This window comes from Scardinius erythrophthalmus (assembly GCF_964197995.2).
Source record: "Scardinius erythrophthalmus genome assembly, chromosome: 8".
In the NCBI taxonomy this organism is placed as follows: domain Eukaryota; kingdom Metazoa; phylum Chordata; class Actinopteri; order Cypriniformes; family Leuciscidae; genus Scardinius; species Scardinius erythrophthalmus.
This window is the reverse complement of record NC_138228.1, coordinates 18,680,199-18,698,524: the sequence shown is the minus strand read 5'-3', so window position 1 is coordinate 18,698,524 and position 18,326 is coordinate 18,680,199. Positions and strand designations below refer to the sequence as shown.

General features: G+C 31.8%; 1 protein-coding gene across 1 annotated transcript in view; it reads left to right on the top strand.

The window, feature by feature from the left end:
* The first annotated feature begins 173 nt into the window (after positions 1-173).
* Positions 174-18,326, top strand: part of tnni1c (troponin I, skeletal, slow c) — a 363,446-nt gene continuing 345,293 nt past the window's right edge. The window contains exon 1 of the mRNA XM_081372936.1: positions 174-177. The gene's annotated coding sequence lies outside the window, so the exon portion shown is untranslated. The remainder of the gene's footprint in view (positions 178-18,326) is intronic.

Genomic DNA, 18,326 nt, shown 5'->3' with positions numbered 1-18,326 from the left:
AAAAATTCTGTCATTCATTATTTACTCAAAGAAAAAACTCATTATTTACTTTTAATTAAAGGCCCTTTTGTGAATGCCTGCCCATGCCCAATCTAAATATTAGTCAAATGTATGAATAATAATTTGGCCGTGAATAAAATGACCCACATGATGACCTTTCACCTGACGACGACGATGACCTCATTAAGGCCCGTTCACACCAAGCACGATAACTATAAAGATAACGATAAAGATAACTATATATGCGTCCACACCAACGACCGATAACGGTCTTTTTATTCTAAGCACGCGCGCGCCCGCCCCATTTTAAATGCGCGAGACCTTTAAATTAGAATGGATTCTGATTGACTGTCAGTGTTTTATCGTTTGACAGCTGGAAAAAAAATCGTTCTGAAAGTGATCCCAACGATATCGTTCCTCATATCTTTATCGTTATAGTTGTGGTGTGAACTCTGTTATTCTTTAATATGGAGAGCGATTTTTAGAATTATATCTTTATCGTTATCTTTATAGTTATCGTCCTTGGTGTGAACAGGCCTATATTAGACCGGGACGATTCCTCACGCCACACGCGCATTTTTTAATTACCAGAAGATATCTTCAACACCGCGGCACAAAGTGGTGTTTCATTCTCAGCGAAGTGATTTTAATGTATTTACTTATTATTATTATTTTACAAGAACGATGTGAAGAGACCATGCAGATGTTGTTTATATTGCTGTGTGTAGCCTGTAGAAGTTAGCTTGCTGGTTGAGGGAGAAAACTTTCACAGGCGTCGAGGGGTCTGGTCTTTTTTAAGTTATGTTATTTGACTAAACTATTATTATTATTACAGTATTTATTTTTAAAAAACGTAGAGTGCCTTAAAAATAATTGTCACAACACTGGTAAGGCTTATAATGATGTTCTCATTCTCTGAATTATCATTATAAAAATAAAACAATTCAGAACAGGATTAAAATATAATTATATTTTAAATATGACAACAACAACAAAAAATTATACAATAGCAACAGTAGTGTTTCCAACAGCAAGACTACTTTAAGCTGTAAACTCAATAATATCTCTCTGGAAATATATTTAAAATATCAATGTCAATATAAAATGAAAAATATACCTGACCTGACAACAAAGTGCAGTGTGAACAGCAAGCCAGGAGACAGAGGCTGGTGAGAAAGAGGGAAATGTAGAGGCACAAGCGACAGAAACAGTGGAGAAAGAAGCAAGCCTGGAGAAAGAGGCTGGTGAGAAAAAGGGAAATGTAGAGGCACAAGCGACAGAAAGAGAGCAGGGAACAGAGAGCCAGGAGGAGACAGATGCCAGAGAGAGGCTATTTTCAAACCTATTTGGACTACAACACCCAACTGACCCTGCCCACGTCCTACAATTCAACATGAAGTACGATGAGGCCTTTATCCAAATGTGTGATGATATTGGACCCTGCCAACCAGTACTGTCATTTCTAAAGAATGTAGAGGGACGGTCATTTCAGAAGAAGTGGTATGAGAACAACCCATGGCTAGAATATCACTGATGCCATGTTTTGCTTCAGCTGCTGTCTTTTTTTAAATGATCAAAAATACAAGTATCACACTAACTGGAAAACTGTAGGATTAAATCGCTGGAGGAATAAAAAGGCTTTAGAAAAAATTAAAGAGCACTGTGCCTCAGAGGCTCACATGTGGTATGGTGAGGTCAGTGGTTAAACTGGCTTTTGTAGGGAGGGGGAGCCCTTATCGCATCGTAAAATGACTTAATGTGTTGAGAAATGTGGTGATCAATGTATAATTTCACTGTAATAAAGGTATTATCACACTTTAATAAAGGTATAATTACACAATGTATTACATTGTAATAAAGGTATAATAACTAGGGCTGTCAATTGATAAAAAAAATGTAATAGCGATTAATCGCATGATTGTTATGAGTTAACTCGCGATTGATCGCAATTCATCGCACATTTTTTATTTGTTCTAAATGTACCTTAAATTAAAACTTTTCAAGTTTGTAATACTCTAAATCAACATGGGCATGGATAAATATGGATGCTTTATGCAAATGTATGTTTATTATTGAAACCATAGTCAACATAGAGCATGAAGACAAGACATGTTTCAAAGGTCCTAGATGTTTTTCAAAGAACTTGTTCATGTCTATTAGACACATGTAGAAAGAACAAAGAAATACCAGATTCTAATTATTCTCTTTCTTTGCACTGAGCAATTTACTAACACAAACATGCTTAGATTTTTGCATGACAGGGCAGCTCTTCTGAAAATGCTAAATGTACATTTATTATTTATTATTACATTAGTTTGTCTGTCTCTGTGCCCATTTTAATGAAGCTAAATTCTGAATAAAACTGTTTTCATTGGTATATTTTACTGTTTCTTTTGTCAAACAATGGAATGAATATGAAATAGTGACTGAAATGCAACCCAATAAACATAACCAGCTCTCCCTTCCAAGACGTTAATCTGAACAAAAATCCTGATAATCAAGCTGTCGTCTGATGAAATCAAATACACATAAGATAAAGACAATATTTGTGTTGTGATTTCGGCTATACTTGCATGTAAAATTAGAGAAGCAACATAATATCTGTGTTTAACTGAATTAAAGATACTACGAGACGCAGAGAGAGAGAGAGAGAGAGGTGCGCAGGCGTGCTGGGAGAGCAGTACCGGCGATTCTCAGAAACTAAATAAGGTTTGGGCGCTTTTTTGAAGGGAAAAAATGGCTAAAGGGGTCTGCAATGTCGCTAAATTGGCAAGACTGTGTATCTCCATTTCTTCAACTAGGGGTTGGGCCACGGGTCAAGCAGAAAAAATGCGCTGCGTTGATCAGCCGTTAAAAAAATTTGTGCCGTTAATATGATTTTGCCTTAACGCGTTATTAATGTAACGAAGGTATAAGTACACAATGTATTATTACACTGTAATAAAGCTATAATTACACAATGCATTATTACACTGAAATGAATGTATTTAAAACACTGTAATAAAGGTATACTTGCACAATGTATTATTACACTGTAATAAAGGTATAATAACAATGTAATAAAGGTACATGTATAATTACACATGTATTTTACATTGTAATAAAGGTATAATTACACATGTATTATTACATTGTATTAAAGTTATAATAACACAATGTATTATTACATTATAATAAAGGTATAATTTCAAGGTATAATAACACAGTGTATTATTGTAAAAAAAATATAATTTCACAATGTATTATTACACTGTAATAAATGTATGATAAGACAATGTATTATTACACTTTAATAAAGGTATAATAGCACAGTGTGTTATTACACTGTAATAAAGGTATAATTTCACAATGTATTATTACATTGTAATAAATGTATAATAACACAATCTATTATTACACTGTAATAAAGGTATAAGACAATGTATCATTACACTGTAATAAAGGTATAATACCACCATGTGTTATTACACTGTAATAAAGGTATAATAGCACAGTGTATTATTACATTGTAATAAATGTATAATAACACAATGTATTATTACACTGTAATAAAGGTATAAGACAATGTAGTATTACACTGTAATAAAGGTATAATACCAACATGTGTTATTACACTGTAATAAAGGTATAATACCACCATGTGTTATTACACTGTAATAAAGGTATAATAACACAATGCATTATTACATTGTAATAAATGTATAATAACACAATCTATTATTACACTGTAATAAAGGTATAAGACAATGTAGTATTACACTGTAATAAAGGTATAAGACAATGTGTTATTACACTGTAATAAAGGTATAATAGCACAGTGTGTTATTACACTGTAATAAAGGTATAATTTCACAATGTATTATGGGACTGCAATAAATGTATAATACGAATGTATTATTACACTGTAATAAAGGTATAATAACACAATGTATTATTACATTGTAATAAATGTATAATAACACAATCTATTATTACACTGTAATAAAGGTATAAGACAATGTATCATTACACTGTAATAAAGGTATAATTACACAATGTATTATTACACTGTGATAAATGTATAATAGCACAATGTATTTCATTGTCATAAAGGTATAATAGCACAATGTATTATTATATTGTAATAAATGTATAATTACACAATGTATTATTACACTGTAATAAAGGTATAATAACACAATGTATTATTACACTGTAATAAAGGTATAATACCACCATGTGTTATTACACTGTAATAAAGGTATAATTACACAATGTATTATTACATTGTAATAAATGTATAATAACACAATCTATTATTACACTGTAATAAAGGTATAAGACAATGTATCATTACACTGTAATAAAGGTATAATTACACAATGTATTATTACACTGTGATAAATGTATAATAGCACAATGTATTTCATTGTCATAAAGGTATAATAGCACAATGTATTATTATATTGTAATAAATGTATAATTACACAATGTATTATTACACTGTAATAAAGGTATAATAACACAATGTATTATTACACTGTAATAAAGGTATAATTACACAATGTATTATTACACTGTGATAAATGTATAATAGCACAATGTATTTCATTGTCATAAAGGTATAATAGCACAATGTATTATTATATTGTAATAAATGTATAATTACACAATGTATTATTATACTGTAATAAAGGTATAATAACACAATGTATTATTATACTGTAATAAAGGTATAATAACACAATGTATTATTACATTGTAATAAAGGTATAATTTCACAATGTATTATTACATTGTAATAAATGTATAATAACACAATGTATTATTACACTGTAATAAATGTATAATAACACAATGTATTATTACATTGTAATAAAGGTATAATTTCACAATGTATTATTATACTGTAATAAAGGTATAATAACACAATGTATTATTACATTGTAATAAATGTATAATAACACAATGTATTATTACACTGTAATAAAGGTATAATAACACAGTGTATTATTACACTGTAATAAAGGTAAAATACCACAATGTTATTACACTGTAATGAAGGTATAATAACACAATGTATTGTTACATTGTAATAAATGTATAATAACACAATGTATTATTGCACTGTAATAAAGGTATAATAGCACAGTGTATTATTACACTGTAATTCAGGTATAAGTACACAATGTATTATTACATTGTAATAAATGTATAATAACACAATGTATTATTACATTGTAATAAATGTATAATAACACAATGTATTATTACATTGTAATAAATGTATAATAACACAATGTATTATTACATTGTAATAAATGTATAATAACACAATGTATTATTAAACTGTAATAAAGGTATTATAAGACAATGTATTATTACACTGTAATAAATGTATAATAACACAGTGTATTATTACACTGTAATAAAGATATTAGACAATGTATTATTACACTGTAATAAATGTATAATAACACAATGTATTATTATACTGTAATAAAGGTATAATACCACAATGTGTTATTACACTGTAATAAAGGTATAATTACACAATGTATTTCATTGTCATAAAGGTATAATAGCACAATGTAATAAATGTAATAATTGTAATAAATGTATAATAACACAATGTATTATTACACTGTAATAAAGGTATTATAAGACAATGTATAATTACACTGTAATAAAGGTATAATAACACAGTTTATTATTACACTGTAATAAAGGTACAGTGTTTCCCACAGAATTAGATTCTATTTGCGGTGGTGTGGTATTTGGGGACCGGGGGGGGGGGGGTGATTAAGTTAAATATATATATATATATTATATTTTTATTGACAAGTACACATTCCCATTGCCAACACTTAGTGTCAGATAACGTAAAGACTTTGTCATTGCTACACTTTCTATGCTATGACTGCTCCACAGACTTTTTGTTGCACATTTTGCTCACACACAAACCTGGAACTGGACACACACACACACACAAACTCACAAACTTACTGACACACTCAAACACAGGCTCACACACACTCACACATTCAAAAAGACTCACACACACAGATTCAAACACAGACACACACTCAGACCCAAACACAGACTCAGACACACACAGGCTCACACACACACACCAGACTGGACCTGGAGGTGGACACACACAGACTCAGACACACACACATGCACACCTGGAGATTGAGGTGGACGAAAACCAACACACACCAACCTGAACCTGGAGATAATAATAATATAATGTCTAGTCTGGTGGCTGTGATATGAACCAACGTCCGTTGCAATCATTTTTGGAATGACTGATCGCGAGAGGAACAAATTACGTTTTAGTCGCATAACATCGGTTAATGGAAACGCCGTCATTTCGCAATAGTTGTAACGTTAATTGATATTTAGAAAAAAAAATCACAAAAGTTTTGCGCGAATCTGTAATGAAACGCGACCGCGCTTAACATCTAGACAACTTCTCAGAGTTATGTTGAGCAACAGTGTTCATTATACTAACCATTCAACTCCGGATTGATTCTGGAATCTTCGCTGGGGGAATAAGCATTAAGCACCGGCAACAATCCGCCCTCTACATGCTCATGTTTTGATTCAGATCGTGCGGTAAGAGAAGGAGGGGCTAGTCGTTCCTCCATTGTCAGTTTGTGAGAGAGAGGGGGAGCAAGCAGCGCGAATAAAATACAATTTTACCCATATTAAATAGTTTAAAAATCTGAATCAATCCGTGGCGGTCAGCGTTGATATGTGGCGGGCCACCACAAATTAATGAATGTATGGGAAACCCTGAGGTATAATAAGACAATGTATCATTACACTGTAATAAAGGTATAATAGCAAAGTGTATTATTACACTGTAATAAAGGTATAATTTCACAATGTATTATTATACTGTAATAAAGGTATAATAACACAATGTATTATTACATTGTAATAAATGTATAATAACACAATGTATTATTAAACTGTAATAAAGGTATTATAAGACAATGTATTATTACACTGTAATAAAGGTATAATAACACAGTGTATTATTACACTGTATAGGTATAATACCACAATGTGTTATTACACTGTAATAAATGTATAATAACACAGTGTATTATTACACTGTAATAAAGATATTAGACAATGTATTATTACACTGTAATAAATGTATAATAACACAATGTATTATTATACTGTAATAAAGGTATAATACCACAATGTGTTATTACACTGTAATAAAGGTATAATTACAAAATGTATTATTATATTGTAATAAATGTATAATTACATAATGTATTATTACATTGTAATAAAAGTATAATTTCACAATGTATTATTACACTGTAATAAAGGTATTATAAGACAATGTATTATTACACTGTAATAAAGGTATAATAACACAATGTATTATGGCACTGTAATGAAGGTATAATTACACAATGTATTTCATTGTCATAAAGGTACAGTATAATAGCACAATGTAATAAATGTAATAATTGTAATAAATGTATAATAACACAATGTATTATTACACTGTAATAAATGTATTATAAGACAATGTATAATTACACTGTAATAAAGGTATAATAACACAGTTTATTATTACACTGTAATAAAGGTATAATTTCACAATGTATTATGGGACTGTAATAAATGTATAATAACACAATGTGTTACTACACTGTGATAAATGTATAATAGCAAAGTGTATTACACTGTAATAAATGTATAATAACACAATGTATTATTACACTGTAATAAATGTATAATAGCACAATGTATTTCATTGTCATAAAGGTATAATAGCACAGTGTATTAGTACATTGTAATAAAGGTATAATTTCACAATGTATTATTATACTGTAATAAAGGTATAATAACACAATGTATTATTACATTGTAATAAATGTATAATAACACAATGTATTATTACATTGTAATAAATGTATAATAACACAGTGTATTATTACATTGTAATAAAGGTATAATAGCACAATGTATTATTACACTGTGATGTATAATAGCACAATGTATTTCATTGTAATAAAGGTATAATTTCACAATGTATTATTATACTGTAATAAAGGTATAATAACACAATGTATTATTACACTGTAATAAAGGTATAATAAGACAATGTAGCATTACTCTGTAATAAAGGTATAATACCACAATGTGTTATTACACTGTAATAAAGGTATAATAGCACAGTGTATTATTAACATTGTAATAAAGATATAATAACACAATGTATTATTACATTGTAATAAATGTATAATAACACAATGTATTATTACACTGTAATAAAGGTATAATTTCACAATGTATTATGGCACTGTAAAAAGGTAGAATCACACAATGTATTATGGGACTGTAATAAATGTATAATAAGAATGTATTATTACACTGCAATAAAGGTATAATAACACAGTGTATTATTACACTGTAATAAAGGTATAATTTTTACTATGTATTATGGCACTGTAAAAAAGTAGAATCACACAATGTATTATGGGACTGTAATGTATAATAAGAATGTATTATTACACTGTAATAAATGTATAATAACACAATGTATTATTACATTGTAATAAATGTATAATAAGACAATGTATTATTACACTGTAATAAAGGTATAATAACACAGTTTATTATTACACTGTAATAAAGGTATAATAAGACAATGTATCATTACACTGTAATAAAGGTATAATAGCACAATGTATTATGGAACTGTAATAAATGTATAATAACACAATGTATCATTACACTGTAATAAAGGTATAAGAGCACAATGTATTATTATACTGTAATAAATGTATAATAACACAATGTATTATTACACTGTAATAAATGTATAATAGCACAATGTATTATTATATTGTAATAAATGTATAATTACACAATGTATTATTACATTGTAATAAAGGTATCATTTCACAATGTATTTTTATACTGTAATAAAGATATAATAACACAATGTAATAAATGTAATAATTGTAATAAATGTATAATAACACAATGTATTATTACACTGTAATAAAGGTATTATAAGACAATGTATTATTACACTGTAATAAAGGTATAATAAGACAATGTATTATTACACTGTAATAAAGGTATAATAACACAGTTTATTATTACACTGTAATAAAGGTATAATAAGACAATGTATCATTACACTGTAATAAAGGTATAATAGCACAATGTATTATGGAACTGTAATAAATGTATAATAACACAATGTATCATTACACTGTAATAAAGGTATAAGAGCACAATGTATTATTATACTGTAATAAATGTATAATAACACAATGTATTATTACACTGTAATAAATGTATAATAGCACAATGTATTATTATATTGTAATAAATGTATAATTACACAATGTATTATTACATTGTAATAAAGGTATCATTTCACAATGTATTTTTATACTGTAATAAAGATATAATAACACAATGTAATAAATGTAATAATTGTAATAAATGTATAATAACACAATGTATTATTACACTGTAATAAAGGTATTATAAGACAATGTATTATTACACTGTAATAAAGGTATAATAAGACAATGTATTATTACACTGTAATAAAGGTATAATAACACAGTGTATTATTACACTGTAATAAAGGTATAATTACACAATGTATTATGGCACTGTTGTGACGGTTATGTGTGTTTAACTGTGTGGTGTTGGGCAGTTTACAGTTTCCTTTTGTCCCTGAAGGTCAGTGCCCGTAATCCAGATGGGCAGCACCTGTGTTAGAGCCAGATTGGGAACACCTGTGCTAGAGCCAGATTGGGAACACCTGTGTTAGAGCCAGATTGGGAACACCTGTGCTAGACGCTGTGGGAGGGATAAATACTCCAGCTCTTTGGATTTCGCGCTCTCTCTGTTTCGGTTCCACTCCTGCTAGCAGCAGCACCATACTTTTGCTTTGTTTTATTTCGTTTTGTTATCGCTTCTCAACACCAAAACGTTATTCTAGTCACTCATCCACATTTACACCACTGATGTTACTGACTAACACACTCTATATTGTTAATTGTTAGTTTATTGTTTAAGTTGTTATAATAAATATGTCTATGTTTGGCAATCTTCCGTGTCCTCCTCGCATTTGTCACGGCCTGTGAGCCGGGTTATGACACTGTAATGAAGGTATAATTACACAATGTATTATTACACTGTGATAAATGTATAATAGCACAATGTATTTCATTGTCATAAAGGTATAATAACACAATGTATTATTACATTGTAATAAATGTATAATTACACAATGTATTATTACACTGTAATAAAGGTATTATAAGACAATGTATTATTACACTGTAATAAAGGTATAATAACACAGTTTATTATTACACTGTAATAAAGGTATAATAAGACAATGTATCATTACACTGTAATAAAGGTATAATTAGACAGTGTATTATGGCACTGTAAAAAGGTAGAATCACACAATGTATTATGGGACTGTAATAAATGTATAATAACACAATGTGTTATTACACTGTAATGAAGATATAATTAAACAATGTATTATTACACTGTGATAAATGTATAATAGCACAATATATTTCATTGTCATAAAGGTATAATAGCACAGTGTATTATTACACTGTAATAAAGGTATAATTACACAATGTATTATTATATTGTAATAAATGTATAATTACACGATATATTATTACATTGTAATAAAGGTATAATTTCACAATGTATTATTATACTGTAATAAAGGTATAATAACACAATGTAATAATGTAATAATTGTAATAAATGTATAATATCACAATGTATTATTACACTGTAATAAAGGTATTATAAGACAATGTATCATTACACTGTAATAAAGGTATAATTACACAATGTATTATTACACTGTGATAAATGTATAATAGCACAATGTATTTCATTGTCAAAGATATAATAGCACAATGTATTATTACATTGTAATAAAGGTATAATTTCACAATGTATTAGTACATTGTAATAAAGGTATAATTTCACAATGTATTATTATACTGTAATAAAGGTATAATAACACAATGTATTATTACACTCTGATAAATGTATAATAGCACAATGTATTTCATTGTCATAAAGGTATAATACTAAAATGTATTATTACATTGTAATAAATGTATAATAACACAATGTATTATTACACTGTAATAAAGGTATAATAACACAGTTTATTATTACACTGTAATAAAGGTATAATAAGACAATGTATCATTACACTGTAATAAAGGTATAATTACACAATGTATTATTACACTGTAATGAAGGTATAAGTAAACAATGTATTATTACACTGTGATAAATGTATAATAGCACAATGTATTTCATTGTCATAAAGGTATAATAGCACAATGTATTATTATATTGTAATAAATGTATAACTACACGATGTATTATTACATTGTAATAAAGGTATAATTTCACAATGTATTATTATACTGTAATAAAGGTATAATAATACAATGTAATAAATGTAATAATTGTAATAAATGTATAATAACACAATGTATTATTACACTGTAATAAAGGTATTATAAGACAATGTATTATTACACTGTAATAAAGGTATAATAACACAGTTTATTATTACACTGTAATAAAGGTATAATTACACAATGTATTATGGCACTGTTGTGACGGTTATGTGTGTTTAACTGTGTGGTGTTGGGCAGTTTACAGTTTCCTTTTGTCCCTGAAGGTCAGTGCCCGTAATCCAGATGGGCAGCACCTGTGTTAGAGCCAGATTGGGAACACCTGTGCTAGAGCCAGATTGGGAACACCTGTGCTAGAGCCAGATTGGGAACACCTGTGCTAGAGCCAGATTGGGAACACCTGTGCTAGAGCCAGATTGGGAACACCTGTGCTAGAGCCAGATTGGGAACACCTGTGCTAGAGCCAGATTGGGAACACCTGTGCTAGAGCCAGATTGGGAACACCTGTGCTAGAGCCAGATTGGGAACACCTGTGCTAGACGCTGTGGGAGGGATAAATACTCCAGCTCTTTGGATTTCGCGCTCTCTCTGTTTCGGTTCCACTCCTGCTAGCAGCAGCACCATACTTTTGCTTTGTTTTATTTCGTTTTGTTATCGCTTCTCAACACCAAAACGCTACTCTAGTCACTCATCCACATTTACACCACTGATGTTACTGACTAACACACTCTATATTGTTAATTGTTAGTTTATTGTTTAAGTTGTTATAATAAATATGTTTATGTTTGGCAATCTTCCGTGTCCTCCTCGCATTTGTCACGGCCTGTGAGCCGGGTTATGACACTGTAATGAAGGTATAATTACACAATGTATTATTACACTGTGATAAATGTATAATAGCACAATGTATTTCATTGTAATAAATGTATAATTACACAATGTATTATTACATTGTAATAAAAGTATAATTTCACAATGTATTATTACACTGTAATAAAGGTATAATAAGACAATGTATCATTACACTGTAATAAAGGTATAATAACACAGTTTATTATTACACTGTAATAAAGGTATAATTACACAATGTGTTATTACACTGTAATGAAGGTATAATTAAACAATGTATTATTACACTGTGATAAATGTATAATAGCACAATATATTGCATTGTCATAAAAGTATAATAGCACAGTGTATTATTACACTGTAATAAAGGTATAATTACACAATGTATTATGGCACTGTAATGAAGGTATAATTACACAATGTATTATTACACTGTGATAAATGTATAATAGCACAATGTATTTCATTGTAATAAATGTATAATTACACGATGTATTATTACATTGTAATAAAGGTATAATTTCACAATGTATTATTATACTGTAATAAAGGTATAATAACACAATGTAATAATGTAATAATTGTAATAAATGTATAATAACACAATGTATTATTACACTGTAATAAAGGTATAATAAGACAATGTATCATTACACTGTAATAAATGTATAATAACACAATGTGTTATTACACTGTAATGAAGGTATAATTAAACAATGTATTATTACACTGTGATAAATGTATAATAGCACAATGTATTTCATTGTCATAAAGGTATAGTTTCACAATGTATTATTACATTGTAATAAAGGTATTATAAGACAATGTATTATTACACTGTAATAAAGGTATAATACCACAATGTGTTATTACACTGTAATAAAGGTATAATTACACAATGTATTATTACACTGTAATAAAGGTATAATTACACAATGTATTATTACACTGTAATAAAGGTATAATTACACAATGTATTATTACACTGTAATAAAGGTATTATAAGACAATATATTATTACACTGTAATAAAGGTATAATAACACAGTTTATTATTACACTGTAATAAAGGTATAATAAGACAATGTATCATTACACTGTAATAAAGGTATAATAAGACAATGTATTATTACACTGTAATAAAGGTATAATAAGACAATGTATCATTACACTGTAATAAAGGTATAATAGCAAATAATATTATTACACTGTAATAAATGTATAATAACACAATGTGTTATTACACTGTAATGAAGGTATAATTACACAATGTATTTATTACAATGTAATAAAGGTATAATAGCACAGTGTATTATTACACTGTAATAAAGGTATAATTTCACTATGTATTATGGCACTGTAAAAAAGTAGAATCACACAATGTATTATGGGACTGTAATAAATGTATAATAAGAATGTATTATTACACTGCAATAAAGGTATAATAAGACAATGTAGCATTACTCTGTAATAAAGGTATAATAGCAAAGTGTATTATTACACTGTAATAAAGGTATAATTTCACTATGTATTATTACACTGTAATAAATGTATAATAACACAATGTATTATTACACTGTAATAAAAGTATAATAAGACAATGTATTATTACACTGTAATAAAGGTATAATAACAGTTTATTATTACACTGTAAAAAAGGTATAATAAGACAATGTATCATTACACTGTAATAAAGGTATAATACCACAATGTGTTATTACACTGTAATAAAGGTATAATAGCAAAGTGTATTATTACACTGTAATAAAGGTATAATTTCACAATGTATTATGGCACTGTAATAAATTTATAATAACACAATGTATAATTACACTGTAATAAATGTATAATAACACAATGTATTGTAACACTCACACTATACAATACAGCTGAGTTTACAAAATAATTAGGACCGCCTGTTCCCGTTGTCTGTTCAGTATACCAATTACGTATCAGCAAGAGACAACAAATAACACCAAGAGATATGTTTAGCCAACAACCTCCTTGTATTTACAACTTCACAGAATATAAACAACCCATACCATAATACCATATACAACACCAATATATACAACCAGTTGTAACTGTGTGAGTGTGTGTGTGTGTGCGTGCGTGCGAAAAGTCATATAGTCCAGCGTGTATATACGATGTTAGGATCAGCCTCACCGGTGAGAATGTCAAGTCCGTGAGCGTGATCAATGAACGTGATGACTGTCTTCTGTCCTCCGATCGAGTAATCCTGGCCGCGAGCCAACTAAAATACTCCACGGAGGAACGGCGACCCGGCGCTTCCAGGACAGACCCTCACAGAATAATCCACATGCACTCCGACAGGTTAGTGGATGAGAAGACTCTTCTCCCGACGACCGGCATCCCGGTTCCTTTTATGGCCAAACTCCTAGTCATTTCCTGTTTACCTGACAGGACCACACGTGACGAAACGTCACGAGCCGATCACGCGTGAACACTATGGAGGTTCCCAATACACGATAGTGAGGCATAAACAGTGTACAGAGGAAAGCATACAAGGAAATACATTAAAATGCCACAACATACTTAGTTAAATGGCACTAACCTTATTTATAACCTTCCTTTATGTGGCCACGCTACATAGATCCCCTCCCCCAGCCTTCGGCATAGGCGGAGAACGTCCGTACCAGCGTTTTAAGTTTACCACATTTACATTGTCTGTTTTAAGTGGAATGCCCCAACTCACAATGTAATTTATTGGCCCCATTCTTTTTATTACTTCAGCTGGACCCTCCCACTTGGGCGCTAGCTTGGCAGAAAATCTACTGGAGGCCGATGAGAGAGGGTGAGTCTTAATCCAGACTAGATCACCCGGCTTGAATTGCGCATCCTTCCGTCGGGCATTATAGTATCTAGCTTGTCTGGATTGTTGTACCCCAACTTTGAATTTGACCTCCTCTGCCATGTTGTTTTGACGTTCGACTAGAGCAGCCTTTCTCAAACTTTTTTCAGTCAGGGCACCTTTCAAAAGTGCATAAAATCTCAAGGCACCCCAGTGTAAAATATAATTTAAAAACACTGCATAACCCAAATGCAAATGCAAATTTTTATATATATATATTTATCTAAAATTAATTGACAATTTTATTAATCCGTTCATAATATGTTTAACCCTTTCACACGTAAATTTAATATATTCTGGCTGACCCCCCCAGTGTGAGTTTTTCAAGGGGACCGTTATTTAGAATGTGTCACTTTATGGTTTCCATGGTGACGCGTCATTGCTTGTCACGTGACACACCGCAGCGACAACAGAGATGAATGAATTATGATCTGCTTTTATGTCATTTTTACATTTTTATTCAAAATATTCACAAATTTGTTAGATATGGCATGAAATATCTGATATTCCGATTGTCAAATATATGCAAGTGGAAGTGTTTTGTTTTTTGAACACCATTATAACGATCGCGTTAGTTGAGCTGTATGCGCGATGGGCGCCGCCATGTTAGTTTGTGCCGCAGACGCAGTTCAGAGAATCGGGTCTGTTGGATTTACAAGAAGTGAATTCATCCACTTCTCCCGAAGTACATGAAAGTAAGTGGCAGGTGAACTGGGAGAAGAATAGAGTAAATTTTAAAGTTACTTACACAATGTGTATCTGATGAATAAAACAAATTATAATATAAATTATTATTATTGCCTCTTCCTTTGACATCAGTGTGTATTTTACAAACTCTAAATGTATTGTTTTTTAGTAATTATGTCTGAAACCTAAAACAAACATTATGTGGATGAAAACACTGAAAAGTTGTGATATATGACAGCTGAGCGCGCCTGTCTCTGGCTCAGCGCCAGCCAACGCGCGAAAGCACATTTGAATTTAGCAGTTGATCACGTCATGCACTGACCGTTCTAATCACACCGGTGCTCCAGGGACCAGCCTAGACTGATCGTACGTGCGAAAGGGTTAAAAGAAGAAGAATGTATTTATGTAAATTCAAATATATTTATATATGAAATGTCAGAATTTTGCCTCCTGACACAGTCAGGAGGCACCCCAGTGTGCCGCGGCACCCACTTTGAGAAAGGCTGGACTAGAGTATATGAAGTTTGGTCAGGCGTGGGAGGTCTAAGGATCAACCTCTCCAGAGGTCCATGAAGCTGACGACCCAACATCAACTCAGCCGGAGCTCTACCGGTGGTCTCTTGATGAGCTGTATTGATGGCGAACCTTAGCTCCGGTAACCACTGATCCCACGTCTGATGATATTGTCCTACATGGGACGCAATCATGGTTTTTACCGTCCTGTTAACCCTTTCAGTTAGGTTGGTTTGTGGATGATAGCTGGTGGTGAGTTTCTGGATGCTTCCCCATGACCTGCATAGTTCAGATAGCACATTGGACGTAAATTGTGCTCCCCGGTCCGACAACAGGTATTTCGGCACTCCCCATCTGGTGAAGATTTCCTCTCTAAGAATTTTAACTATTTTCTGTGTCTTACTATCTCGCAAGGGGAACAGCTCTACCCACTTTGTGAAATAGTCGACAATTACCAGAAGGTACGTGTTTTGTTTTTTACTCAGAGGAAACGGACCCATGAAATCCATACCTAATGTGCGTCCCGGTTCCTGAACTTGGGTATGTTGTAGGAATCCGCTAGGTTTTGTATTGTCATGTTTGTATTTTTGACAGATCTCACAACCCTTGACATATTGCCATACGTCTTTACGGACAGATGACCACCAGGCTACTTCCAATAGCCGCAACAAGGTTTTTAGACGGCCCAGATGTCCTCCTAATGGGTTATCATGGAAGTAATGCAAAAAACCTGGTATCATCTTCTGAGGCACTACTAACTGGAATCTCTCTCCAATATTCTTGACAGGTATCCGCCGATATACCACCCCCTGATGTTCTTCAAAGGTGATCCGATGATCTTGAGCCTTACGGGTTTGGTGGGAACCCCGCAGAAGAGCAATGGAATTGTCTCGACTTTGGGCCTGCGAGATTTCTCCTAGAGTGTGAGGTATGTCAGAAGCGCATTTGGGTGTAGTTATGGTCATACAAGGCACACTGTTTTTTTCTAATGGCTCGTAAGCTCTCGACAAGGCATCTGGCCCTAGATTGAGACATCCTCTACGATGATGTACCTGGAAAGTGAACTGTTGCAGTCTCAGTGTCCACCGGGTTAACCGTGAAGAGGTTTTGGGGCAATTAAATGCCCACGTTAATGCAGCATGATCACTATAAATGTCAAAAGGCCTTCCTTCCAGATAATGTCTCCATTTTTCCACCGCCCAGACCACGGCTAGACACTCTTTTTCAGATGTAGAATAGTTCAACTCTGGTCCTCTCAAGGTTCTAGATGCATAGGCTATTACCCTTTCCCCCTCTGGAGTAAGTTGGGAGATAATAGCCCCTAGTCCCACGTCACTGGCATCGGTGTGTACCTGAAAGGTTTGACTGAGGTCCGGTTGCACTAAGACGGGTGGATCTTGCAATCTCAGCTTGATAGTCTCCAGACTGATTTGGCACTCAGGCGTCCATTCCCATTTTACCCCTTTCTTCTTTAAATGGTTTAAACGAGCAGTGATGTCCGCAAAGTGAGGAATGAACTTGTGGTACCAACCCGCCAATCCCAAGAAGCGTTGGAGTGCTTTGAGGTCTTTAGGAGGAGGATAATCAGCCACCGCCTGGGTCTTTTCTGGATCTACTTCTACTCCTCTCTCTGACACCATGTGTCCCAGGAATTTTAGTTGACGTTTAAAGAAGTGACACTTCTTCATGTTGAGAGTAAGGGAAGCCTGGTTGAGTCTGTGTATAATGGTGTTCAGGTGTTGTACATGTTCTTTTAATGTCCGTGAATAAATGATAATGTCGTCAATATATACAAAGCAAATCTTTCCCCTCAATTCCGCTAGGATCTTCTCCATCAGCCTCTGGAATGTGGCTGCGGCATTCCTGAGACCATACGGCATAGATCGGAATTAGAGCCCCTGGGTAGTGATAAAGGCAGTTTTACTCTTACTAGCCTCCTCCATTTCCACTTGC